This window comes from Mobula hypostoma, chromosome 1 (genome assembly GCF_963921235.1).
Source record: "Mobula hypostoma chromosome 1, sMobHyp1.1, whole genome shotgun sequence".
Taxonomy (NCBI): domain Eukaryota; kingdom Metazoa; phylum Chordata; class Chondrichthyes; order Myliobatiformes; family Myliobatidae; genus Mobula; species Mobula hypostoma.
The window spans coordinates 184,121,701-184,148,710 of NC_086097.1; the positions used below are offsets into that span (position 1 = coordinate 184,121,701).

General features: G+C 40.7%; 1 long non-coding RNA gene across 1 annotated transcript in view; it reads right to left on the bottom strand.

Moving 5' to 3' along the window:
- Positions 1–27,010, bottom strand: part of LOC134342719 (uncharacterized) — an 83,807-nt gene that overhangs the window by 36,219 nt on the left and 20,578 nt on the right. Inside the window, exon 2 of the long non-coding RNA XR_010017083.1 lies at positions 23,995–24,144. This is a non-coding gene — a long non-coding RNA (uncharacterized LOC134342719). The remainder of the gene's footprint in view (positions 1–23,994; positions 24,145–27,010) is intronic.

A 27,010-nucleotide genomic window follows, 5' to 3' on the forward strand; every position in this document is an offset into this window, starting at 1 on the left:
TATGAATAAATAGTGATCTTATTGAAATTTATAAAATTCTTCTTGGACTTCACAAAAGGGATGATGATTTCATGGTAGAGGTTTCTGGAACCTGGCCTCTCAAGTCTCAGAAAGAGGAGTGGCAGCAAACGATGAGACTGAGAACAAAAATGTGAAAAAATTTCTTCGCCCGTAGGTGGTAAATTTTGGAATTCATGACCTAAGTGAGATGTAAGGTTTTGTCTGCTGAGTGTATTCAGTCTAAAGGCTGACAGATTCTAGGATTTTAGGGGAAACAATACTGATGGATTTAGTACAGGACTGAGGTAAAAGATTACCCATCATCTCATTGAATGGCAGAGCAGATGCAAGGAGATGAACAGTCTGTTCCTGCTTCTATTTCTTCACACATAATGAAGCAGGATAGAATTTTGACCTTCCAGTGAGGGCATGGTGAGTGAAAGATCTGATTCAGATTTCTTGGTTTTAATTAGCTACAGAAAGAAAAAAAAAGCACATAACAATTTTTTTTGTCTACTCCAGCTGAAAAAGTTTAAACAGCATCTGTTTTGAATTTTCAATCCAGCTTACAGCCTGGAATTCTTTTGTGCACATCTGCATTATTGGGCTTACTTATTCTAACACACGTTTTCCCATAAAACTAAAATGGCATTTCACACAGAAAGGATTTTCACCTAATTATGCAAACATTAGACATCAACAAATATGTAAAGTTGTATGATTATCTGTGGAGTCAGGTTTAACTTTCTCAGTGATGGCTTTCTTGCAGGATAATAAATAAAACAGACTAGGAAAAGGAAACTCAGCATTAAATAGAGTTTTGTTTTTTATGTTCAGGAATTTGATTCATTGCTACAGCTGTCCTTGGAGTTGAACTGATGCATCCAGTGTACAAAAAGAAAACAAAACTTAAATTTGAAGATGTACTTCACTTCCAATATAAATTAATTCTACTTGGCAAAAGTGCCTTAAGATTTATTTTCCGATTAATATGAATAGAGTAAGCAACTAGAAGGCAGAAATTAGCCCAGGGTTGGAATTGATGTAATATGTGCCTAACCTTAAATACCCCAACAAACTTAAGTATGTTCATCCTCAAATAAGTCCCAGGAGTGGCATGGGTTGTGGGGTTTCTGTGTCAGAGTGTGGAGCTTAGCGAAAGATACCCAAGGAGCTTAAAGAACACCACACTCCTCCTGTTTCCAGTGAAAGATATTTTGAAAGAAATTAGACTTTCTATCTCAGCATCCTTTCTGTCTTAGGTACATTTTGCCTAAAACGTGCCAAATCAGCACAAAAGGCTAAAACCAAATTATGTCTCATGCAAATTAACTTTCTGTAAGTGCTGGCAGATCATATTAAACAGTGGTCCCTTCCACAGGGCTGACAATAACCCTAAACAAGCTCATCTTCTGTGTGAGTTTGCATTGTGGGATATTGTGATTCTGTATATCCTTTTGAGGAAGGATCTTAAATTGCTGGGTGTAAGGTAATATTCGACACTTCTTAAAAGTTTTCATATATATTTATCTGATTACAGTACACCATCTCAGTTGCTTAAAATTGAGTAAATCTTAAGCAGAGAACTAAACAAAGCATATCAATTTTTTAAAATATTATACAATTGAAAAACAGGTCATATATTGAGGTGGGGGCTGTTAATGAAGATAGTTGAAGGGGTGGATGGATTGTGGCATTAATCTAGATGTTGGGTGCTTGGAGTAATTGGGGAATTGAGATATTTGGAGAGTTGGAGCTAAGAACAGTGACACAGAAAAGTAAATGATGGAGATGAAGTGGGTGCCTTAAGGTGAATAATGGAACCCCAAGCTTGAAGTAACTTAATTAAAAGCTGGTTACTCAATGAATGTCAAAGGATGGGCATTCCTTGGAAAAATACATTACTTACCACAGTCAGTCTGTGAAAGTAAAGAGAATGTAACCACTGATGCAGAAATTGGTTAAACTGTGCAAGAGTAATTCAAACAGTTGAATTAACAATTGAACACAAGTGCTGACATAAGCATACTTCAAGTTTCTAGGCCTGAATTTAGTTGAATGTTTCTGACATTTAAAAGTGCATAAAATTGGTAACTTAATTCAGCAGCAGTGATTCAGAATATATACTTGGTCCTTTGCCGAATACAAGTGGAGGAGAAAGTTATTTGGCAAATTTCCTGCAAAAGTGGAGGGGAATTGCTGAGCGGTTGGCCTCCATGTAAAGCCCAATTTTGGTGCACAGACAGGAAAATGCTGGCAAAAGCTGTCATTACGCACGAGACTTCTGTGAGGGCTGGTAGATGTGGAAATCCAAAACAAGCAGTTACATACAGAAATCTAGCATCCACAAAATCACAAGCGGGTGTCTAAGTTAACCAACTTTACAATGGATAAATATTTAGGTCTCTTCAGCCAGGTTGAATAAAGAATCTGAAAAAATAATTCTCAAAAGCATTTGTGAAACCATTTATTCTGCCTTGGCGTTTTGACAGCAATGGCCTTGTGAACAAAGAACAGAGATCTATGCGGTGGGTAAGAATAAAGAGAACTTCCAGAGTTCTCAGTTGCAGATTGGTATATTATTCCGGAGCCCCTTAGGTGAACAGAAACGACTGGACATCATCATCCTATCAGCTCAGTGTGACACAGAGAGCCACTTGTCTCTGATGAAGTAAATAGTAAAGAATGAATCTGTGAAGAAGCTTTCATCAGACACTCAGCACACAGTCCACTGGAATAGGCCAATACATTATTTGATGATGCAGTCAAATAGCAGCCTGTTATTCATTGCTTCCATTCCAGATGCTGTTTCTATTTCAGAAAAAAAGCCTTGATAAAGAACAGAACATCGTCCCCAGTTAGGATGCATCTGGAACAGATATTCCAGACAAATGATAAGGATCATAGAGTAAGTCCCTGTGTTTGTAAAAATTACACAGTGCACTTCAAACCGTATAACCTACAAAATAGTATTACACTGAAAAAAATGAATAACATGACATCAATAAAGCAAAATTACTAGAGTATATTAGCATTAAAGGATAGGCAAACATCTATTTCAGCTAAAGATGGATTGAATCAAAGATTTACTTTTGTAAAAACTACTAGAAATTATTATTTAACTGTTTATAAAAGAAAATACAGTAGGACTTCTGGAGATTTCAAGAAATCTCTTATCTCCCTAACGAGTGATTAAATTTCTATTTGTGCCAAACCACTCCAGACAATTGATAACAGAGATGTGGTTATTCAGAAAGTAACACCGCTGGAAATTTTTCAGATTAGCCTCCGTGCTGTTCAAAATGGCAGTCATAATACGTTGTCATTAAGATGTAGAGTCACACAGCATTAATATGCAGACATACCAATTTTCAGATCCTTAGTGCCTTCAAATTTTTCAGTAAATATTTGACACAAGCAATATTAAGTGTTTAATTCTTTGGCTATGTTGCAGAATTTTAGCTGAGATCTCATAGTGGGTGGTTTGAAGATGCCTGAACCAGCTAGGAATTCCCTTTTTCATTGTTATCTTGTAACATTTGCTTAATGTTCTAGATGTGGAACAGATAGAATGCAGCTAGCTGTTACACCCCTGTGATCAAATAACTTCTTGACCCTCATTTCCTAGGATCTAACAGCACATTTATTAATTGCATGAGTTCACAATGGATCTGAATCCACATGAGCCATACCCCACAAATAAATCAACTTGGGGAGAGATGACAACAAGCAAGTAAAATAATCTTCCTAATGCTCACTGAAAGGATCTTGATGCATGGTCACAGCACTTTATTTTGCTAAATCTGGCAATTCAGTCATTCCTGTGAATGAACTCTTCTTAATCCTGAACAAGAGAAAATCTGCAGGTGCTGGAAATCCAAGCAACACACACAAAATGCTGGAAGACCCCAGCAGGCCAGGCAGCATCTATGGAAAAGAGTCAACAGTCCATGTTTCTGGTCAAGACCCTTCATCAGGACTGGAAAAAAAGATGAGGAGTCAGTGCAAGGAAGTGAAGGGAGGAGAAGGAGAAGTATGAGGTGATAGATGAAACCAGGAGGGGGGAGGGGTGAAGTAAAGTGCTGGGGAGTTGACTGGTGAAATAGATACGGGGCTGGAGAGGGGGGAATCTGATAGGAGAGGACAGAAGGCAGAAGAAAGGGGGGAGCACAAGAGGGAGGTGGTAGGCAGGTAAGAGAAACTTCTGGTATTGCACCCCCCCCCAACTTCACCATTTCCCTCTCTCACTCTATCTCCTTACCTGCCTCTTCTGTAGATACTGCCTGGCCTGCTGAGTTCCTCCAGCATTTTGTGTGTGTTGCTCTTCTTTACCCTTGCTAGACTTGGGCTCAGTAAAAGAAATGAGGGGATGGGTTTGGTGGGATAGCTAATCTTGTAGTTGGCTGATAAAACCCAAGTCCTAAATTGTTGGTTTTCCAGTCTGCTCGTCATACCAGTGAAAGAGCTTCATGCTATTTGTGCTGGCAAGACACATCCCACAAACCAAAAGAGTAATAATTCAAGTCCCAGAGAGAGTCAGTCCTACCTTTCCCCAATCATTTAGGTACGAGTGTGATGCAACACTTGTGCCAATTATTAGTTGACTTACAAGTAATTTTGAGTAACTCAGCAGGCCAGGCAGCATCTAAGGAAACGAGTACAGTTACCGTTTTGGGCTGAGACCTTTGATGAAGATTGGAAAAAAAGATGAGGAGTCAGAGTAAGAAAGTGAGGGGAGGGGAGGAAAAACCGTAAGATGATAAGTGAAAGCGGGGTGGGGGCGCAGATGGAGGGGTGAAGTAAAGAGCTGGGAAGTTGGTTAAGTGAAAGTTACAGGGCTGGAGGAGGGGGAGTTATTGTGCCAGGCAGTTTAATGCACTTAAATTAGCACAATTAAAGCAATAGTTACAGAAATATCCTACATTAATAAATGCATCTGTGATGAGGTTGTTTGAGTTCCCTCACACTGCCAGTATTGCTTCAAACAAGTTGGTTTGATTTTATGACTACTCACTATTTCCAAAACAATAAGAGAAGATTCATTATGTACAAGCAACAATGCAATCAGAAAAGAAATTTTCTTTGACAGACACATACTACTAGAAAATGTGCAAGCATATTTCTTGTACTATTTTGATAGAACATTGAAAAGTTCTTGCCCACATTCATGATGATGTTGCAAAGACATTCATTCTTTATCAGCTGGACTGTTTCAGATGATATTGTCGATACTGAGGAGGGTAGTTTTCTGCCTTGGGGTGTTATTGATGAATTGGTAAGATGGGCAGAACAGTTGCAGATGGAATTTAATTCTGATAAACATGAGGTCATGAATTTTGGAGAAGTAATAAGGCCAGGACATGCACAATGATTGTTGGGATCCCAGGGCTTACTGAGGTACAGAGGGACGATGTAGAAGTAGACGGCCTCTGAGGGTAGCGGATAAGAAATGTTCGACATCTGCCTTCATTAATCAGCGCAATGAATGTGTGAGCAGGAAGGACACGGTACAGCTTGATATAAGTAGTTCAGCCACAACTGGAGGACCATATTTAGTTTTAATTGCCGCTCTGTAGGAATGTCATATTTGCTCTGGAGCAGTGGACCCCAACCACCAGGCCGCGGACCGGTGCCGGACTGCAAAGCATGTGCTACTGGGCCTTGAGGAAACGATACGATTTGGCAATATGAGTCAACTGCACCTTTCCTCATTCCCTGTCACACCCACTGTTGAGCTTGAACGCACGCGAGGTCATTACCCGCGCGTCATCCATGTCAGCACGGGAAGAAGATCAACTCCGAGCTTGCAAATGACGGCGGGCTGAAAAGTATGTTTGACATAACATCTCTGCTGGCATTCTGGATCAAAGTCAAGGCTCATTATCCTGAGAACGTTGCTTCCATTTCCAACATCATATTGCTGTCAAGCGAAGTTTTCTGCAATGAATGCAACAAAAACTAAATTGTGGAATAGACCAGACATATGGAACCCCCTTCGAGTATCACTGTCTCCCATCACCCTTCGATGACACCGTCTCGTTGAAGGAAAACAAGCCCAGGACTCCCACTGATTCAGTGATATTGGTGTGTTGCAATGATTTTATACATTCATATGGGGAAAATATGTGCTGTGTGTTTAATATTGAAATGTTATTTAAAATGTTATGATGCCATTGACTAATAAGTGACTTATAATTGACATATCACAATATTCATGTGCTGTTAGATAAAACCTAAAATAACACTAACATATAGTAAAAGCAGGAATGATATAATAAATACACAGCCTATATAAAGTAGAAATAATGTATGTACAGTAGTTTCACTGAACAGAATTGCCAAAAACGATTTGTAGAAAAAAATCAGCATGTACACGCGTGCGCACACAGGTGCCTGTGTAAGGCTTCGTGGTCATGGTAGTCTTTCTCGGGGTAAGCACAACGTATTTGACTGCTACTCTTGTCCGTTGGCAACCCTACCCTCCCCCCTGACTGGTCGGTCCGCAAGAGTATTGTCAATAATAAACTGGTCCGCGGTGCAAAAAAGGTTGGGGACCCCTGCTCTGGAGAGGGTGCAGTAGAAATTCTCCAGAATGTTGCCTGGGGTGGAACACATACATTTCGAAGAAAGAGTGGAGTAACACTCACAAAATACTGAAAGTAAGAAGTAGAAAATCATCTAGGAAAAGAGTACAGTCAATGCTTCGGGCCAAAACCCTTCGGCAGGACTAGGCCCAAAATGTCAATTACTCTTTTCCTAGATGCTGCCTGGCCTGCTGTCTTCCTTCAGTATTTTTTGTGTGTTGCTTAGATCTCCAGCATCTGCAGATTTTCTCCTGTATGTTTTTCTTGGCGTAGAGGAGATGAAAGTTGACTCAATGAGATATGCAAAATTATGATGAATATCAATAAACTAGCATGAAACTTTCCTCACAACAAAGATGTATAAACATAGAACATAGAATAGTACAGCACAGTACAGGCTCTTCGGCCAACATTGTTGTGCCGACCCTTAAACCCTGCCTCCCATATAACCCCCCCACCTTAAATTCCTCCATATACCTGTCTAGTAGTCACTTAAATTTCACTAGTGTATCTGCCTCCCCCCCACCACTGACTCAGGCAGTGTATTCCACGCACCAACCACTCTCTGAGTAAAAAACATTCCTCTAATATCCCCCTTGAACTTCCCACCCCTTATCTTAAAGCCATGTCCTCTTGTATTGAGCAGTGGTGCCCTGGGGAAGAGGCGCTGCCTATCCATTCTGTCTATTCCTCTTAATATCTTGTATACCTCTATCATGTCTCCTCTCATCCTCCTCCTCTCCAAAGAGTAAAGCCCTAGCTCCCTTAAACTCTGATCATAATGCATACTCTCTAAACCAGGCAGCATCCTGGTAAATCTCCTCTGTACCCTTTCCAATGTTTCCACATCCCTCCTATAGTGAGGTGACCAGAACTGGACACAGTACTCCAAGTGTGACCTAACCAGAGTTTTATAGAGCTGCATCATTACCTTGCAACTCTTAAACTCTATCCCTCAACTTATGAAAGCTAACACCCCATAAGCTTTCTTAACTACCCTATCTACCTGTGAGGCAACTTTCAGGGATCTGTGGATATGTACCCCCAGATCCCTGTGCTCCTCCACACTACCAAGTATCCTACCATTTACTTTGTACTCTTCCTTAGATTTTGTCTTTCCAAAGTGTACAACCACACACTTTTCCGGGTTGAACTCCATCTGCCACTTCTCAGCCCACTTCTGCAACCTATAAATGTCTCTCTGCAATCTTCAACAATCCTCCACACTATCCACAACACCACTAACCTTTGTGTCATCTGCAAACTTGCCAATCCACCCTTCTACCCCAACAACCAGGTTATTAATAAAACTCACGAAAAGTAGAGGTCCCAGAACCGATCCTTGTGGGACACCACTAGTCACAACCCTCCAATCTGAATGTACTCTCTCCACCATGACCCTCTGCCTTCTGCAGGCAAGCCAATTCTGAATCCACCTGGCCAAACTTCCCTGGATCCCATGTCTTCTGACTTTCTGAATAAGCCTACCATGTGGAACCTTGTCAAATGCCTTACTAAAATCCATATAGATCACATCCACTGCACTACCCTCATCTATATGCCTGGTCACCTCCTCAAAGAACTCTATCAGGCTTGTTAGACACGATCTGCCCTTCACAAAGCCATGCTGACTGTCCCTGATCAGACCATGATTCTCTAAATGCCCAGAGATGCTATCTCTAATAATCTTTACCAACAGCTTTCCCACCACAGATGAAAGGCACGCTGGTCTATAAATACCCAACTATCCCTACTACCTTTTTTGAACAAGGGGACAACACTTGCCTCCCTCGAGTCCTCCGGTACCATTCCCCCGGTACCATTCCCATAGACAATGAGGACATAAAGATCCTAGCCAGAGGCTCAGCAATCTCTTCCCTCGCCTCATGGAGCAGCCTGGGGAATATTGCGTCAGTCCCGGGGACTTATCCGTCCTAATGTATTTTAATAACTCCAACATCTCCTCTCCCTTAATATCAACATGCTCTAGAACATCAATCTCTTACTAGTGCTTCTTTCAGTTAGTCCTGACAAAGGGTCTCGGCCCGAAACATCGACTGTACCTCTTCCTATAGTTGCTGCCTGGCCTGCTGTGTTCACCAGCAACTTCTTTGTGTGTTGCTTGAAATACCAGCATCTACAGATTTCCTCGTGTTTGCGTCCAGAACATCAACCTCACTCATATTGTCCTCACCATCATTAAGTTCCCTCTCATTGGTGGATACCGAAGAGAAGTATTCATTGAGGACCTCGCTCACTTCCACAGCCTCCAGGCACATCTTCCCACCTTTATGTCTAATCGGTCCTACCTTCACTCCTGTCATCCTTTTGTTCCTCACATAATTGAAGAATGTCTTGGGGTTTTCCTTTACCCTACTTGCCAAGGCCTTCTCATGCCCCCTTCTTGCTCTTCTCATCCCCTTCTTAAGCTCTTTCTTGCTACCCTATATTCCTCAATAGACCCATCTGATCCTTGCTTCCTAAACCTCATGTACGCTGCCTTCTTCCATCTGACTAGATTTTCCACCTCACTTGTCACCCATGGTTTCTTCACCCAACCATTCTTTATCTTCCTCACTGGGACAAATTTATCCCTAACATCCTGCAAGAGATCTCTAAACGTCGACCACATGTCCATAGTACATTTCCCAACAAAAACATCATCCCAATTCACACCCGCAAGTTCTAGCCTTAGAGCTTCATAATTTGTCCTTCCCCAATTAAAAATTAAAAATTAAAAATGACCCGATTTGTTACCTAATACTAGATCTAGTATGGCATTCCCCCAGTCGGCCTGTCAACATACTGTGACAGGAATCCATTCTGGAAAACACTTAACAAATTCTGTCCCGTCCAAACTCTTGGAACTAATCAGGTGCCAATCAATATCAGGGAAGTTAAAGTCACCCATGATAACAACCCTGTTATTTTTGCACCTTTCCAAAATCTGCCTCCCAATCTGCTCCTCGGTATCTCTGCTGCTACCAGGGGGCCTATAGAATACCCCCAATAGAGTAACTGCTCCCTTCCTGTCCTGACTTCCACCCATACTGACTCAAAAGAGGATCCTGCTATATTACCCACCCTTTCTGTAGCTGTAACAGTATCCATGACCAGTAATGCCACCCCTCCACCCCTTTTCCCCCCTCTATCCCTTTTAAAGCACTGAAATCCAGGAATATTGAGAATCCATTTCTGCCCTGGTGCCAGCCAAATCTCTGTAATGGCCACTACATCATAATTCCATGTATGTATCCAAGCTCTCAGTTCATCACCTTTGTTCCTGATGCTTCTTGCATTGAGGTACACACACTTTAGCCCTTCTACCTTACTACCTTTACACCCTTTATTCTGCTTCTCTTTCCTCAAAGCCTCTCTATATGTTAGATGTGGCTTTACTCCATGCCTTTCTTTCACTGCTCTATCGCTCCGGGTCCCATCCCCCTTGCAAATTAGTTTAAACCCTCCCGAACGATGCTAGCAAACTTAACCTGCAAGGCTAGAGATTATAGGTTTAAGGTAAAGTCTATGAGGTTTAGATAGTTCCATATTGTTGTTGTTTTCATTTGTTCTACTTCAACGCACCTTGATCTGTATGTACAGTATGCAAGACTGTATCTTGGTACACGTGACAATAATAAACTAACTCCAATTCCAATTCCATTTCCAACAAGTAACTCAATGAGCACCTGAATTGCCAAGGCATGGAAAGTTATAGGCATGTTTTGTAAGTGGGATCAGCATAGTTGGGTGTTTGATGGTAGGCCTAAACACAGTGGGTGGATGGGGCTGATTTTGTGTTGTTTATCATTATGACTTCCATTGATAGTCAGCCATATTGACATCCTGGCTGGCAGAAGTTACAAAAATAACAAGCAGGAGGCCACATCTAGGGGGACTGCTCTAAGAAGTAGAAAGGTAAGCTAAGGTACTAAACCTTCGTCAGAGTGGAAAGGTGAAGATCAAAATCCTCAAGGTTTTCTTGTGAAGCTTAAGGCCAGCACTCTGGCTAGTCTTGGCCAGCAGGGACAGCTAATAAAGCAGAGCTTTGACAGTTGCAGGCATTTGCTTTATATTAGTGCTGGACAGCTGACACTTCAGGCTTCATACTTATTTACAAGTAGTTTTGACCAGTCTCTGTGAGTTTGGCAGAAAGTCAAAAAATCCCGTATGTACTATATAAACAACATTTGTAACCTTCTTTTCCCCAGGCAAGAAACTGGACCTATTTCTGTATGTTTTTCACATGCAACACACATATAAATGTGGCTTTAGAATTTTAGAGTGATGGAGTCATGCAGCCCAGAGTGACAGAAGCATCTCCCTTTCTTTTGTCTTCCCTCAACTCCACGGCAATAAGTCACACTACTGAATTTAAAGACCATGAATGTAGAAGTTTTACACTCATTCTTCTACTTCATGCATCATATATGTTTTATTATGAATAAAGTGTATTTTTGAAATAAAAAAAATATTGGCATGACATTCTTTCCTGCAGCTGTCATGACAACTGTACTACTTCAAGTTCTGACTCACTTTCCCGAGGTCAGAGTGAAACAGCCTTAAGTAACTTCAAACTCTGCATGCATATTCTGACAGGAACTGCACAGAATCTATTTTAGCAAATAAATCTGTGTGCTATTCACTAGTCTTAATACATTTTTTACCAAACTGCTGGGTTCCTGCGCAGGTGTTAATACTATATGCAACATTTGTTTAGTCCATCGTAACAGCAAGAGCTAGTATCTGTGCATAGATTAGCTGATCTGGAAACTTGTAGAAGTAATTCTTAATAGTTGTCTCCAGTCAAAAAAGGGACTAAGGCAAAAAAGCTGAAAAACCATCAAAAATAAACAGGTTATTGAGCTAAGCCATTCAAAATTCTTTGTAACCTTTATAAGATGCAATAAGGTCCACATGGTCCTTTTAAGATTCCATTCATTGCTTCAACTCATCACTTTCAGATGCAAATTCCCATCTCTGTTTTGGTAATGCTTTAATTTTAAGCAGTGAACCTTAGTTCTAGAATCCCCTACAGCTAAGTAAGTATGTAAATTTATTATCAAAGTACATATATGTCATCATGTACTATCTTGAGATCAATTTTCTTGTGGACATTCATAGTAAGTACTAAGAAACAATAGAATCAAGGAAAAACTGCACACAAAGATGGACAAGTAATAAGAAGAAGTATCAGCTTTACATCCACTCTATCAAGGCTCTTCAGCTTTTTGTAAGCTCCCTTCTAATTCTTCAGAACTCCAGTGAATACACGCCTAAATTCTCTGATCTATCCTCATAAGATAACTCACCTATTCCAGGTGTCACTCTAGTAAACTTTCCCTGAACCATCTCTGGCTTTATTTACAGCATTTCTTAAATAAAAATTCATGAACCAGGGTGGGTTGATTCACTTTCCAATTATTGATGCCTATGGATAGATCTGCTTCCTTTGTTCAGAGTACCTTTTGATGGATCTTTTGAGATTTGGAACTCTCTGCATACTGAACTCACAGTAATGAATCAAAGTTGTTGCTGCTTTATAGCTACAGTATATTCATGCACTTGCATATTGATTACCTTTATGATGTGCAGTTTGCTTCACCTCAAAACAAATGATCAAAGGCCTACATGGAGAAGCAGTCATCTGCTGGAATCTTTGGGAAAAATACAGTTATCTGATTTCCTTATTTTTAATGCTTCAATTGGTTTAAATCACTGAATTGTTAATGATGTAAAATTTCTTTTATATGTCATATCTTTGGCACATCCATCGCTTGATCCTACCACACTGAAATGAGTTCACTCTGCACTGCTGAGAAAAGATATAACATTATGGTAATTTCATTCTTCGACTGAAGGACTATCAAAGAGTCAAGAAGCCTGAAGCACATCTCTCTCTCTCTCTCTCTTACACATCACATTTATCAAAGCTTCTTTTCATGGGTCAAACATTGACAGATTGTCAGTTACAGATTTGTCTTTTCCAGTGCATTGAATAAGATGAAAAATATTCAGACAGAAAAGTGAAAAATGCTGTCTCTGACACTGTGTTTTCTTGCACTTCATTCTCATCTTTTCAAAATAAGATATTTGGCACGTTTAGCAGAGTAAAAACATGGTTAATAATCTTCCATTATACATTTGAATCTTATTTCCACATGTCCAAAGTGAATGAATCTTGCCTTACTAATGATCAACCTTCAAATATTCAATTTCCTTTACTCCAGGTTCCTACTACGATACGATAAATTGTCATTCATCCAGATTAGTTTACCGTAATAAGCAACAAAGGTTAGATTGTTGCCTATCACTTCTGACAGTACTACATGTTTCAATGCAGAACTAATAAACATTTACTCATTTAAAATATTTCACAGTGGACAGATCTACTTTGCAAAAATTGGTTAGATACTCCTAAACTACAGGGAAATATTAAAGGGCAATCCTATCCTATATGTACAGAAAATTGCCAACATAATAGGTCAGCACTTCAGATCTGTCACGATAAATAAGTTTTTTTATTCTATCAAAACCTACATGATTTTCAACATATCTGTCACGGTTTCCTTTAGCTTCTTTAAGATGAACAACCCCAGTTTCTCTGATCTCTACATGTAATAAATGATTTTCATCAAAGGTATATTTTGCACGCCACAGTTCCCTTGGAGACATTTGATTGTGTAGTGGGAAAGAAATTTCAAAAAAGGTGAACAGGTGCAGTCAGTGCATGCCAGTTTCTTTAGAGACGCTGGATTGTGCATAATTAGGCGGTTGGCAAGGGCCAATAAAATGAAATTAAGTTTAAGCAGAGCATCCATTGTATGAGTGGGCCAGTGCTAGAGTGAGGAGTTTAGGCTTTGAATCATTGAGGCTTCAGCAAGGAGAGGCAGAGTCTGTAGGTAGATTATTGTTTGTTTAATTCTTTATCTTTCCTATTGCACAGTTAGAACAGTGGGGATGCCAGGCAGGATAGTGGAATGTTCCTCTTGCAGGATTTGGGAAGGCAGGTAGATCTCCAATGTTCCTGATGACTACACCAGCAAGAAGTACATCCAGCTGCAGTTTCTTTCAGATCATGTTAAGGAATTGGAGCTGGAGCTGGATGAACTCTGGATCATTCAGGAGTTGATCAATAGAACATAGAGGGAGGGTGCAGGACTGTCATCAAACCTTTGGATCAATAGGAGGCCCCCAAGGGCTCCAGACTTAGGCACTCTACTTCACTTGAATATCATTAGTTTATGTAATTGTGGCTTGTGTTATCTGTTAATTGCTCCCTGAAGTTATTTGGTGCTGTTGATTGGTAACTTTCTAGTGTGACCCTATACTATTTAAGTTATGCATGCTGAGCACGTTTTGCTCAGTCTTGAAAAGGCCTTTCCAAGAGATGATTGTTCTAAGTTTCCTGTGTGTTATGTTTGTTCTTAATAAAGACAAACTCAGTGTGTGTAAATGCTAGAACATTTTATTACTTAACTGTTGCTCAACGCTGAGCACACGTGACTAGCTCATCATCTAAGCTGTTATGAGTTTCTTGAGTTACATCAGGTAAACACCCGCGCCTCACAAAGACGGCTGCGCACTCTTCCATGTGTGTTGGGTGGTCATCCTTGGTCTGTGAAGCCGCTACGAAACTCTTTTCATCAGGTTGAGCTTTTCACATGAACTCAGACCTAATACTAGCTGTACTCTCTTTTCTGCAACCAGTAGCTGTGCCTTTAGGTGCTGCCTCCTGTGCTTGCAGGTCACTATACAGCCACCTTTACTGAAACATTCACTCCAGCATAGCCTGACACTTTTAATTTCACTGGGTAAATCTTGTTCTTTACTTTGAGTGTCTTGTAATCATCCATGGATAACAGATTCTCCTGAGCTCCAGTGTCAAGCTTCAAGGGAATTACTGTCTCATTCACGGTCACTGGAACAATCCATTCTCTTTTACCACCACCAGCAGTCTATAGACAATCCACAAAGACTTCCTCCATTTTCTCAACAGTGTGCACCTTTCTCTTGACAGCCCCAGTTTTGCAGCCCTTTGAAGATGATTATTCTTTCCAAAATTATTTCAGGACTTTCCATAAGCAGGATGCTTCTTTGGAATGTGACTATCTCCACACTTGCTGCATTTGCCGCTCGAGTCTTCCTTTTTGCTTTGCTGATGCTTTAGGAAACATTTTGTGTGCTGCCCCTCTGTTTTCACAGCATGCACTGTTGTGTCAGCCCTATGCACCTCCCAAGCTTGTGCTTTTGTGGTTTCTGCTGCCCTACACATATCCACAGCCTTCTCCAGCAACAAATCTTTTTCACGCAGCAATCTTTCTCTGAGCTCATTATCTGGGATTCCACATATTATTCTGTCTCTGACTAGCGAGTCTCTTAAACCTCCAGATTCACAGTACTCAGTGTGTGAAACTCAGCATAGTATCGGTCAATGCTAACACCTTCTTTCTGATCACAGGAAAAAAAAACTGATATCTCAGAAACGTGACGTTTTTACTTGGGACAAAGTACTCAAACTTTGTCATTGGAGTAAACGATGTCTCTTCACTTCAAAAGCAGTTATAGATGTCCACAGTATCTTGGCCAAGTACATGCAGAAAAATAGATGCTCATCAGACCCTCCAGCTCTGCTAGCTGCTAAATATATATTGAATCATTGTTTGAAGCATTTCCAGTTATCAGTTAAATTGCTAGTAAACGGCAGAAGGACTTAGGTTATCCATGCCTCTCACCCACATTTCTTGGTGAATTCGATGAGCTTTGTGACACAGTGTGCTCTCTTGCCTCACTGGCCAGATTTTCTCCATTATAGCTTCTTTCTCAGTCGCTCACACTATTTATTTACTGTCCACATTTAGACCTCACGCCGACCTCTGACTCCACGTTATGTTTGTTCTTTATAAAGACAAACAGTGTGGGCAAATGCTAGAAAATTTTATTACTTAACTATTGTTCAACACTGACCACGTGCGACCAGCTCAACATCTAAGTTTCCAAATCTGGCTGAACCACCAGCATTACCTACCGGGAACTGAAGTTCTTTATTATACACACATAATAGCACACTGTGTATCTTCATTGATTCCACCGTGAATAAACTCGTGGCGATGTTTTATATTCAAATCTCCTGTTACTCTGTGGCTGGGTTCACTAACCTGAGCTCATCATTACAAGGATATGGTTAACTTGGTGACCATCGGGGGGGGGCGGGGGGAACGGGGATAGGCAGTGAAGAGTACCTCTGTGGCCCTTCCCCTCAATAACAGGTATACCACTTTGAATACTTTTGGAAGGGGGAGAGGAATGACCTAGCAGAGGAATGCCACAGTGATCAGGTCTCTTACACTGAGTCTGGCTCTGTGGCTCAGAAGGGAAGGGGGGAGAAGAGCTGAGCTGTCGTGTTGGGGGAACTGACAGGAAGTTCTGTGGAAGAGAATGAAATTTCCTGATAGTATGTTGCTGCATAGGTGCCAGAGTCAGGAACATCTTAGATCAAGTCCAGAGCATTCTTAAATGGGAGGGTGAGCAGCCAGGTGTTGTGGTCCACATTGACACTAATGATATGGGTAGGAAGCATATGAACTTCTACCTGAGGAGCGACTTAGACCTGCTCCAATTTTCCCACCATTACAGCAAGTCAACATCAGATGCCATTTCATTGCCTCTCCACCCTAGCTCTGGGACATCTGGACAGCGAAGATGCACACATCAGGACACTGTTCATTGACTGCAGCTCTGTATTCAATACTATCATTCCCTCAAAACTGTTCAATACACTCCACAACCCTGGCCTCATACCTCCTTGCGCAACTAGATCCTTGATTTCCTCAGTATTAGTCCCCAGTCACTTTCGATTGGCAACAACATCTCCTTCACAATCATCTTCGACACAAGTGCACTACAAGGCCATGTGCTTAGCACCTTGCTCTACCTGATTTATACTTATGACTGTGAGACTAAGTTCAACTCCAATGCCATTTTTAAGTTTGCTGACGACGCCACAGTCATTGGACAAATAACAGGTGGTGGTGAATCAGCATATAGGAGGGAGATTGAGAATCTGGCAGAGTGGTGCCACAGGAACAACCTCTCACTCAACATCAGCAAAACCAAAGAACTGATTAATAACTTCAGGTGGAGGAAACCACAGGTCCATGAGCCAGTCCTTACTGGGGGATCAGAGGCGAAGAGGATCAGAACCTCTTTTATGTCACAGAGAAAACAGATCTCTACAAAGTGATTTAAACTAATTACAAATATCAAACGCAAAGTAATTGATTTCTTTAGTATCACCCCCTTCAAGTCAGTATTGCTTTGGCAGCAATTACAACTTTGAGTCTGTGTAGATAGGTCTCTATCAGCTTTGCACATCTGGACACTGCAATTTTCACCCCATTCTTCTTTACAAAACTGCTCAAGCTCTGTCAGATTGCATGGGGATTGTGAGTGAACAGCCCTTTTCAAGTCCAGCCACCAATTTTCCCTTAAGGAAACCCATGCTGCCTTTGTCCTGTCTTGTCCCGTGTCACCAAGTACTCCATAACCTCATCCTTAACAATTGACTCCAACACCTTCCTAACCACTGGGGTTAGGCTAATTAGTCTATAATTTCCTTTCTGCTGCCTCCCTCCTTTCTTAAAGAGTTGAGTGACATTTGAAAGTTTCCAGTTCTCTGGCACCATGCCAGAGTCCAAAGATTTTTTGAAACATCATTTCTAGTGCCACCACAATCTCTAACGCTACCTCTTTCAGAACCCTAGTGTGCAGTTCATCTGGCCCAGGTGACCTATGCATCTTTAGGTCTTTCAGCTTTTTGAGCACCTTCTCCCTTGTTATAGTAACTGCACTCATTTCTCTTCCATCACACCCTTCAACACCTGGTACACACTGTCTTCCACAGTGAAGACTGATGCAAAATACTCATTTAGTTCATCTGCCATCTCCTTGTCCCCTGTTATTACTTCTCCTGATTCATTTTCTAGTGATCCTATATCCACTCTCATCCCTCTTTTATTTTTAATAATCTTGAAAAAGTTTTTCTATCCACTTTGATATTGTTTGCTAGCTTGCTTTCATATTTCATTTTCCCTCCTAATAATTCTTTTAGTTGCTTTCTGTAGGTTTTTAAAAGCTTCCCGATCCTCTATCTTCCTGCTAATGTTTGCTTCATTGTATGCCTTCTCTTTTGCCTTTACATTAGCTTTGATTTCCCTTGTTAGCCATGGTGCACTATATTGCAGTTTGAATATTTCTTTGATTTCTGGAATATATCTACAGTATCCTGCAACTTCCTCATTTTTCACAGAAACTCAAGCTATTGTCATCCCTGCCAGCATCTCCTTCCAATTTACTTTAGCTAACTGCTTTCCCTTACCCCTGTAATTTCCTTTACTTCACTGAAATACTGCTATGTCAGACTTGCTTTCTCCCTGTCAAGTTTCAAGTTGAACTCAATCATATTGTGATCATTTGTTCTTAAGGGTTCTTTTACCTTAAGCTCCCTAATTGCTTCCAGTTCATTTCATAACAGCTAATCCACTTGGACTATGAAGGATGTAGATATCAAACAGCCTTTTTCCACTGAGGGAGATTTGATAGAGGTATGCAAAATTATGAGGGATCTAGACAGGGTAAATGCAACAGATTTTTTCTGCTGATGTTATGTGCAACTAGGAGTGGTCATGGGTTAAGGGTGAAAGGTGAAATATTTAAGGGGAACATGTGGAGGAACTACTTCACTCAGATTATGAAATGAACTACCAGCAGAAATGTAGATGCTGGTTTGATTTCAACATTTACAAGAAATATGGATAGGTCCATGGATGGGAGGGGTATGGAGGGTTATTGTTTGGGTACAGGTTGATGGGCCTGGGCAGATTAATATTTTGGCCTGGACTAAATGGGCCAATGGGCCTGTTTCTGGGCTATAGTGTTCTGGCAGGATAGATTAGTGGATTCGTCTAGAGAGGCTACTTGGGGAGAATTGAGGATAGGAAAGGTGTAGTGATGCTTGTAGGGGTGTATTATAGACCACCTAATAGGGACCCAGAATTGGAGGAGCAAATTTTTAAGGAGATAGTAGATATTTGTAGTAAGCACAAGGCTGTGATTGTGGGAGGTTTTAATTTTCCACACATAGACTGGGAAGCCCATTCTGTAAAAGGGCTGGATGGTTTGGAGTTTGTCAAATGTGTGCAAGATAGTTTTTTGCTGCAATACATAGAGGTACCAACTAGAGAAGAGGCAGTGTTGGATCTCCTGTTAGGGAGTGAGATAGGTCAGGTGACAGAGGTACGTGTTGGGGAGCATTTCGGTTCCAGTGATCACAATACCATTAGTTTCAATATAATTATGGAGAAGGATAGGACTGGACCCAGGGCTGAGATTTTTGATTGGAGAATGGCTAATTTTGAGGAGATGCGAAAGAATTTAGAAGGAGTGGATTGGAACAACTTGTTCTATGGGAAGGATGTAATAGAGAAATGGAGGTCGTTTAAAGATGAAATTTTGAGGGTACAGGATCTTTATGTTCCTGTTAGGTTGAAAGGAAAGGTTAAAAGTTTGAGAGAGCCATGGTTTTCAAGGGATATTGGAAACTTGGTTTGGGAAAAAAAGAGGGATTTACAATAAATATAGGCAGCTTGGAGTTAATGAGGTGCTCGAGGAATATAAAGAATGTAAAAAGAATCTTAAGAAAGAAATTAGAAAAGCTAAAAGAAGATACGAGGCTGCTTTGGCAAGTAAGGTGAAAATAAATCCAAATGGTTTCTACAGTTATATTAATAGCAAAAGGATAGTGAGGGATAAAATTTGTCCCTTACAGAATCAGAGTGGACGGCTATGTGCGGAGCCAAATGAGATGGGGGAGATTTTGAACAATTTCTTTTCTTTGGTATTCACTAAGAGGAAAGATATTGAATTATGTAAGGCAAAGGAAACAAGAAGGGTAGTTATGGAAAGTATTACAATTAAAGAAGAAGAAGTACTGGCACTTTTAAGGAATATAAAAGTGATTGATGGAAAGTATTCTTAGAGATGGTATATAGGATTATCTGGATAGACAGGGTCTGATCAGGAACAGTCAACATGGATTTGTGCGTGGAAGGTCATGTTTGATAAATCTTACTGAAGTTTTTGATGAGGTTACTAGGAAAGTTGACGAGGGTAAAGCGGTGGATGTTGTCTATATGGACTTCAGTAAGGCCTTTGACGAGGTTCCACAGGGAAGGTTAATTAGGAAGGTTCAATCGTTAGGTATTAATATCAAAGTAGTAAAATGGATTCAGAGGTGGCTGGATGGGAGACGCCAGAGAGTAGTGGTGGATAACTGTGTGTCAGATTGGAGGATGGTGTGTAGTGGTGTGCCTCAGGGATCTGTACTGGGTCCAATGTTGTTTGTCATATATATTAATGATCTGGGTGATGGGGTGGTAAATTGGATGAGTAAGTATGCAGAGGATACTAAGATAGGTGGAGTTGTGGATAATGAAGTAGGTTTTCAAAGCTTGCAGAGAGATTTAGGCCAGTTAGAAGAGTGGGCTGAAAGATGGCAGATGGAGTTTAATGCTGATAAATGTGAGGTGCTACATTTTGGTAGGACTAGTCAAAATAGGACATACATGGTAAATGGTAGAGCATTGAAGAATGCTGTAGAACAGAGCGATCTAGGAATAATGGTGCATAGTTCCTTGAAGGTGGAATCTCATGTGGATAGGGTGGTGAAGAAATCTTTTGGTATGCTGGCCTTTATAAATCAGAGCATTGAGTATAGGAGTTGGGATGTAATGTTGAAATTGTATAAGGCATTGGTAAGGCCAAATTTGGAGTATTGTGTACAGTTCTGGTCACCGAATTATAGGAAAGATGTCAATAAAATTGAGCGAGTACAGAGGAGATTTATTAGAATGTTGCCTGGGTTTCATTTCCTAAGTTACAGAGAAAGGTTAACAAGTTTGGTCTTTATTCTTTGGAATGTAGAAGGTTGAGGGGGGACTTGATAGAGGTGTTTAAAATTCTGAGGGGGATTGATAGAGTAGACGTGGATAGGCTTTTTCTATTGAGAGTGGGGGAGATTCAAACAAGAGGACATGAGTTGAGAGTTAAAGGGCAAAAGTTTAGGGGTAACATGAGGGGGAACCTCTTTACTCAGAGAGTGGTAGCTGTGTGGAACGAGCTTCCAGCGGACGTGGTTGAGGCAGGTTCGATGTTGTCGTTTAAAGTTAAATTGGATAGCTATATGGACAGGAAAGGAATGGAGGGTTATGGGCTGAGTGCAGTTCGGTAGGACTAGGTGAGAGTAAGAGTTCGGCATGGACTAGAAGGGCCGAGATGGCCTGTTTCCGTGCTGTAATTGTTATATGGTTATATAGTTATTTCTCTATTAATTCACATCTACTAACTGAGGCATTGGCACCCTTATTAACACATGGTGTCCAGAATTGGCAAAGACCTAACAGAAACAGACATAGAGTTGTATGCACAGAAACAGGCCCTTTGGGCCACAGTTTCCATGACAACCTTTTTCGGCCACCCACATTAATGCCATTTACTCTCCTGTTACATCAACAGTGCTAAAATCAAGGGGGTTGAAAGCTGCAGGTTGCAAGAAATAAACATCACCAATAGCCTGCCCTGGTTCAACCACATGATGCCATGGCAAAAAACTCTCTATTTCCTCAGGTAGCCAAAGAAATGAGGCATGTCGTTTTTGACCCTCATCAATTTGTATTGATGCAACATAGAAAACAGCCTATCCAGATTCATCACGGCTTTGTATGGCGGCTGATCCGCCCGCAACTACAGAGAGTTGTGGACACAGCTCAGCACAGCGTTGATATCTGCCTCCCCTCCGTGTACTCTCTCTATACTTCTTGTAGCCTCGGCAAAGCAGCCAACTTAATCAAAGACCGCAGCTACCTTAGACATTCTGGCTTCTCCTCCATCCCGTCACGTACCACCACGCTCAAGGACAGCTTTTCTGCCTCTGTTATAAGTCAATTGAACAATCTCCTAGGATTATCCTCTTGATCTCATAAACTACCTCATTATGGCCTTACACATCATTGTCTGGCTGCTCTGTACTTTTTCTGTAACTGTAACACTATTCTGCATTCCGATATTGTTTTCCTTTATACTACTTCAATGCATCGATTTATCTCTGGTTGCTAGTGCGGTTCCCCTTTAAGACAGTGGAAGCGAGGATGTGTATGGGTTTATATCTTCATTTAAGGAGAAGAGGTTCCTGACTTCACTACCATCTATTCTGCAGGCAGTCATATAGTCTCTGGTAAATAAAATCGAAGACCTCAGAGGAAGATTGCTGTACCAGATGGACATCAGGGTCTGTTGTGTTTATTGCTTTACGGAGACTTGGACATTCCCAGCCTTTCCAGATGCAGCGACACAGCTTGCTGGCTTCATGATTCACTGCCAAGATAGGATTGCTGAGTCTTTCAAAGGTGGAGTATGCTTTATGATTAACTCCTTGTGGTGCACAAACATGGCGGTTCTGTTCCAGTCCTGCTTGCTCAATCTGGAACATATCATGATCAAGTGTCATCCATTTTATATGCCACAGGAGTTTGCAGCTATCTTTTTGGTAGCAGTCTACATCCCACCTCAGGCCCATGTCAAACAGGCTCTAAACGAACTAAGTGACCTAATCAACAAGTATGGAACAGAGCACTGTGATGCCTTCCCCATCATTTTGGAGGATTTTGACCAGACCAGCTTAAAAAATTCTCTGTAAATAATTATGATCAACGTATCACTTGCGGAACCAGAGAAGCCTTCACACCAGACCACTATTATACCACCATCAAGTGTTTACCATGCCATTCCACACCCACACATTGGTCATCTGATTGTATTTCTACTCCCTGAGTATAGGCAGACACTGCAAACTGCAGCACCAAGAAGGCATGGACAAGAAAGACACAGGAGTGCTTATAGGACTGCTTTAAATCAGTGGACCGGACTGTATTCAGGAATTCATCTTCAAGTCCAAATGAATGTGCCACAGTTGTCTCTGACCATTAAAACCTATGTGGATGAATGTGTGCCAATGAGAACATATTGTACATAGCCAAATTAAAAACTGTGGATGAACCAGGGGATTCATTATCTGCTGAGAGCTAGATCTATGGCTTTCAGGTCTGGTGATTCAGGACTATCCAAGGAGGCCAGGTACATCTTACAGGGGACTATCACAAGAGCAAGAGAGCAATTCCAATTCAGGTTAGAGGCAGAATCGGATGCATGTCAGCCCTGGCAGGGTTTGCAGGCCATTACTTCCTACAAAGCAAAACCTAATATCATGAATGGTAGTGATGCATCACTCCCAGATGAGCTCAACACCTCGCTTTGAATAGGAGCATAAAACTACAGCTATGAGGATCCCTGCAGCATCTGGGGACCCAGCGATCTCTGTCTTGGAGACAGAGTCAGAACGTCTTTCAAGAGGGTGAACCCTTGCAAGGTGACAGGCCCCGAAGGTGTAACTGTGCCGACTACCTGGTGGTGTGTTCAAAGACATTTTCAATCTCTTTTCGACAGTCAGGGGTTCCCATCTGCTTCAAAAGGGTAACTATCATTCCAGTGCCCAAGAAGAACATGGTGAGCTGCCTTAATGACTATCGTCCAATAGCACTCACATTTACGGTGATTAAATGTTTTGAGAGGTTGGTTATGGCTTGAATCATCTCCAGCCTAAGCAAGGACCTGGACCCACTGCATTTGCCTATCACCACAATGAGTCTACAGTGAATGCAATCTCATTAGCTCTTCAAGCAACCTTGGGTCACCCGGACAATACTAGTACTTACGCCAGGCTGCTGTTTACTGACTACTGCTCAGCATTTAGTGCAATCATTCCTATATTGCTGACCATAAAACTCCAAATCCTAGGCCTCTGTGTCTCACTCTGAAACTAGATACTCAACTTCCTCACCAGAAGACTACAGTCTGTGTGGATTGGAAATAACATCTCCACCTCACTGATAATCAAGCCTGGCATACACCAGGGATTCTCTACTGTCACTATACCCATGTCTGTGTGGCTAGGCATAGCTTATCTATAAATTTGCTGATAACACAACTGCTGTTGGAAAAATTTCAAATGGTGACGAGAAGGCGTACAGGAGCAAGATATATCAACTAGTTAAGTAGTGTCATAGCAACAACCTTGCACTCAACGTCAGTAAGACTAAATAATTGATTGTGGACTTCAGAAAGTGTAAAACACACCAGTCCTCATAGAGAGATCAGAAGTGCAAGGGGTGAGCAATTTCAAGTTCCTGAGTGTTAACATCTCTGAGGATCTATTCTGGGTCCACCATATTGATAAAGTTACAAAGAAGGCATATGACAGTGACTATATTTCATTTGGAGTTTGAGGAAAAACACTCACCAATTTCTATAGCTGTGCCATGGAGATCATTCCAGCTGGTTCCATCGCCGTCTGGTATGGTGTGCACAAGATCGAAATAAATTGCAGAAAGTTGTAAACTCAGTCAGGTCCATCATGGGCACCAACCTCTCCAGCTTCCAGGTCATCTTACTGTAATTTACAATAATAATAATAACGTTTTTATTATTATGTATTACAATGTACTGCTGCCGTGTCACGACAAGTTTCATGACATATGCCAATGATATTAAACCTGATTCTGATTCTGTAGTGAAATGGCATGAAGAAACAACTTTTCTTTACAGTACCTCATTACATGTGACAGTTATAAACCAATCTACTAATTTGCCATTGATAGCCTGATCCAGATGCCTCACTAAAGCACATAAAGGAAACAGCTTCTGCTCTGCCTTCATCAGTATTCTCAGGTACCTCTTCAAAAAGCTCTGTCAAATTAGTAATATGGGAAAATGGTATCTATTTCTGATCAACCCTGCCTTTCTAAATGTACATTAATCCTATCTTGATTTTCTCCAATAATCTCTGCCCCACACTGAAGGTTCACAGTCTTATAGTTACCTAGTTTATTCTGTTCTCCTTAATAAATAATCTACATTCTGTGCTTCTGGAACCTCACCTGTAGCTAATAAAAATGCAAACTTCTCCATTACAGCCCTAGCAATCACTTACTTTGTTTCCAACAGCATCCTAGAATAGCTCTCATCTGGCCCCCCGGGCTTACTAACCCATGTGTCCCACAATATTGAATACGCCTTCCTACTTAGCATTGATTTACTTCAGATTATCCACATACCCTTCCCTGAAATCACTATCGTTAATGTCCTTCTTGTTCATAAAGTGCCCATTAAGGACTTGGCCCTCATGTTGCACCTGATCTACTTAAGAATGCTTTTGGATCCTCCTTAATCTTATGTCCCAGAGATATTTTATGGCCCCTTTTCCCCTCCTAATTTCTTTCTTAAGTACTCTCCTACACACTCTAGTGACTCCGGCAATCCCAATTACCTATGCCCATTGAGTGTTTCTTCTTTTCTTCCTGATCAAACTTTGAATATCCTTTATGATACAAATGTCCTTAATCTTAACATATTTGTCTTTCCTGCTTACCAGAATGTACCGGCTCTGAACTTTTACTGACTTTCTTTTAAAAGACTCCCAACTATAATTATCATTTTATGCATACATACAGAATCTGCCTCCAATCTACTTCAGCAGGTCTTTTTTTTTGTTACAATATTAAAATTAACCTTCCCACATTTCAAGATCTCAACATGAGGAGCAACGTTATCCCTTTACATAACTACCATGAAAATTACAGAATTGTAGTTACTATTCCCAAAATATTCCCTCACCAATACTACCACCATCTTCCAATTTCAGTTCCAGAGTTAGAATAGAAAAAGATTCACCACATATTGTCTCAAAAAAACTTTCCTGTAAGCCTCTAGCATTAAGTGCAATCCCAGTCAAAATTCCTTCACAACTATAACCCAAAAATATTACAATTCTCCATGATCTGCTTATATTTTTATTCTTCTAGTTCCTACTGAATGCTGGGAGACCTATTATATAAGCCCAACAAAGTACTTGCTCCTCTCTTATTCATATGTTCCAACTATACTCTTATTAGTCGATCATTCCAGGATATCCTCTCTAAATTCTGCTGTTATGTTCACCCTAATTCGTAGTGCAACTCCCTCCTCCTCTTTTGCATTCCCTTTTACCACAGCTGAAATATCTAAACCCTGAGATATTACGCTGCCAGTCGCATCCTTCCACAACCAGTGATCCAACCTTTACGTTCATCTCAAAGGATGTTGTTTACCTTTCTTGCTTTTATAATCTATTCTTTATTTATAAGACATAGATTCTATCTATTCTTTTACCAATCTTCTCAATTTCTCCTGTAATTTTCAAAGTCTTAGTATGAATGATCCTTGGTCTTCCTGACTTTAGTATTTGGTAATTTATTTTACATGATCCCTCTTCATCTTTTTCTGCTAATTATTTCATGTTTAACATTATACACCTTCCTCCATAATAAAGGCAACTATTCATCCTGTTCCAAGCTTTTTAGCATGAACTTGCTATTCACATTTCTACTGCCTCTTTCAATTTGGCTTACAATACTAATTTGGAATACCTTATCAAATGCTTTTTGACTATAATATACACAGAACCAATCATGTTCTATTTATTCTCTATCTCTATTACATCATCAAAGAATTCAATCAGGTAAGACAAACACAATTTGCTCTTGTCAACTAGATACCAACTTTCACTTACTAACTAAACACAAGAGATTCTGCAGATGCCGAAAATCCAGACCAACAGATACAATGTTGGAGGATCTCAACAGGCCAGGCAGCATTAATGAAAATGAATCAATGTTTCGGATGAGACCTTTCCTCAGGACTGAGAGAATTATCAATATCTATTTGTCAACCGTCAATTAATTAACTGCAAGATTCAAAGTTTCCCTACCATGGAATTTTGAATAACTATTATGCAGTTGGCTGATATATCCTTCTTGAATATTTTCATAACATTTGTGATTATCTATTCCTCTAACTGTTATCTATTTCAGGTCATTTCTAATTAAGGTAAAGGAACCCTGAGGGGCAAGTGATCATAATATGATCGAATTCACCCTGAAATTTGAGAAGGAGAAGCGAAAGTCAGATGTATCAGTACTACACTGGAGTAAAGGGAATTACGGGGGTATGAGAGAGGAATTAGCTAGAATTGATTGGAAAAGAAAACTGGCAGAGATAACGGCAGAGCAGTAATGGTTGGAATTTCTGGAAGCAATTCAGAAGGCATAGGATATATACATCCCGAAGAGGAAGAAGTATTCTAAAGGAAAGATAACCAGCCACAGCTAACAAGAGGAGTCAAAGCCAACATAAAAGCCAAAGGGAGGGCATATAACAGAGCAAAAATTAGTGGGAAGTTAGGGGATTGGGAAGATTTTAAAAGCCAACAGAAGGCAACT